The sequence below is a fragment of the Oncorhynchus tshawytscha genome, unplaced genomic scaffold (assembly GCF_018296145.1).
Source record: "Oncorhynchus tshawytscha isolate Ot180627B unplaced genomic scaffold, Otsh_v2.0 Un_contig_7058_pilon_pilon, whole genome shotgun sequence".
NCBI classification, from domain to species: domain Eukaryota; kingdom Metazoa; phylum Chordata; class Actinopteri; order Salmoniformes; family Salmonidae; genus Oncorhynchus; species Oncorhynchus tshawytscha.
Window position 1 is genome coordinate 20,411 of NW_024607870.1, and position 2,090 is coordinate 22,500.

The window sequence follows — 2,090 nt, forward strand, 5'->3', positions numbered from 1 at the left end:
GAATTTGCAAATGTTCATTATATATTACGCAACAGCCATTCAAGGAACAATTTAGCGTAGATGTATGTTTAAATGTATAGTCACTTGGTGCGTTCACAGCCTCAGAGCACCAGAGAGCGCGCAACAGAATTTGCTGAAGCACCTGCTCAGATTCCACAATTCCAATCCAGTCGGTGTCAGACATCACAATGCCATGAAAACTAACGATAGAGCTAAATGACCATTTCCTGAGTGTTAAAACCTACATTCGGTTACAAGTCGTTTACTTGACAAGTCCTGTCGAGGCAAAGTGCCTGAGGGTTTTTGTCGAATTCCACCCTCCCGTTTCGCTCCCGTCCTCCTGTTCAGCAGCAATTGGTCGATTTTCTTCTCCCCCCGTCAGTCCACAGGATGAAATGAGGTGAAGGAAGGAGAGAGAGAAGTAGAGGGGGATGAATAGCCGAAGGGATGGGTGAATAACGACGCAAGAAACACCCACCCCCAGTTTTAGTCTGGACTGACTGACGGAATAGTTGACTGAGAGAGGCTGAAACAAACCAGGGAGACAGACATACACTCTGGGGATTGAGAGGATCCGTGGGAAATAGGAGCGTTTAGGATTTGATGACTTGTGAGTTATGGATTGCTATTTCATTAATTCAGTATGGAATTTGTTTTGTTTCGAGTGCTTAGCCTATATTTATTATGGTCATTTACTCCACGCTCTCAAAGGCAATCAATTGGATAGATTGACTTGATCAAATATGCTGATAAATTACCAAATTAATTGTAAACGAATTGAAAGTTCTAGAATTTAACTAAACTTGTGGGCAATCTTCTCATCAGTTTCCTGTCGGGTGCACAAGTTAACAATTAACTTTTGAAGTAGGCACTGTGAGAGTTGCACAACTGGAGTAATTTAAGCCATTCAAATGTTTTTTTTGTGTGCCTATAAATCAAGTCAGAAATTATTTTTATGTATTATTAACTATCATTATTATGGTCTTCGTGGAATTTCATTGTAAATTCAAAAAAACAAAACGAAATATGTCTATTTTCCGGTTGTTTCCAGGGCGACAAGATGCGTTTTGTCCCTATCGCATATTCTATTGACGTGTAGGCTACATACTTCAGATTGATGAGGTTTATTTTGATTGGACTGCGTTTAGGGATTACTACTTCACGAGTTTCATCAGCAGTTTCAGCTTTCAAATTGAATGTGCTGATTCGTGTATACTTCCTCTTTTGAAGAATAATTGGCCATAAGGGTTTACAAGTAGGGAAAAAACATCCAATGTTTGTCAGCAAATAGTTCCTTCCCATAGGACACAAACTGGTTGAATCAACGCTGTTTCCACGTCATTTAAACAACAATAAACAAATGCGATGAAATTGAAACAACGTGGGAACCTGTCATGGAATGGTAAAAAAAAAAAAACGTCATTTTTTTTCACCGACCGTTTAACCTAAATCTAATGACAATATATTTATTTTGTTTTGGTTAAATTGTATTGCATAAGTATAGCAAATAATGGTTTTGAAGAAAACATTTTATGCCTTTGCTTGTATGAAACAGTTTAAATGTCTAAATGATATCTGTCATGAAGTCAATGTCCAGGTTTAGTTTGATGGACACAGATACCAGGATTAAAATGTACAGTATCTCTGTATATAAAGACACATTTTGACACGTTATTCACTTATGTCCAGGGATGTTGATTAGAAATCTATTTTCATCATCAATGCTGTTTGAGTATAATGAATGCATTGAATATAGTCATAGAACAAAAATGTACACAAGTGAGTAAAGCTGGTCATTTTCAGCCTACTGCCCTACAGTAGTCCTATGTGGCAGTATTGTACTAGCTTCCTCCATTCCTGTGCTGCTGTTACAATCTGCCTGTCTAGTCAAAGCCTTAATGATGAGTGACAGACAAGTTGAGCTCTGCTTGTTCTCAATGTCAACAATGGCACTCAGGAAATGTTCTCTCGTGCCTGTCCGTCAAAATGTAACAAAGTCCTCTACTGTTCTGTTTCCAACTTCCCATTCTGAAAGTGACTCTCATCTTCCCCCTTTCCCCCTCACTCCCTTATGCCTGCCCCCACTTGAG

At 38.8% G+C, this 2,090-nt stretch overlaps 1 long non-coding RNA gene across 1 annotated transcript in view; it reads left to right on the top strand.

The window, feature by feature from the left end:
- The first annotated feature begins 399 nt into the window (after positions 1–399).
- LOC112238201 overlaps positions 400–2,090 on the top strand; it is a 15,432-nt gene continuing 13,741 nt past the window's right edge. Inside the window, exon 1 of the long non-coding RNA XR_006081352.1 lies at positions 400–610. This is a non-coding gene — a long non-coding RNA (uncharacterized LOC112238201). The remainder of the gene's footprint in view (positions 611–2,090) is intronic.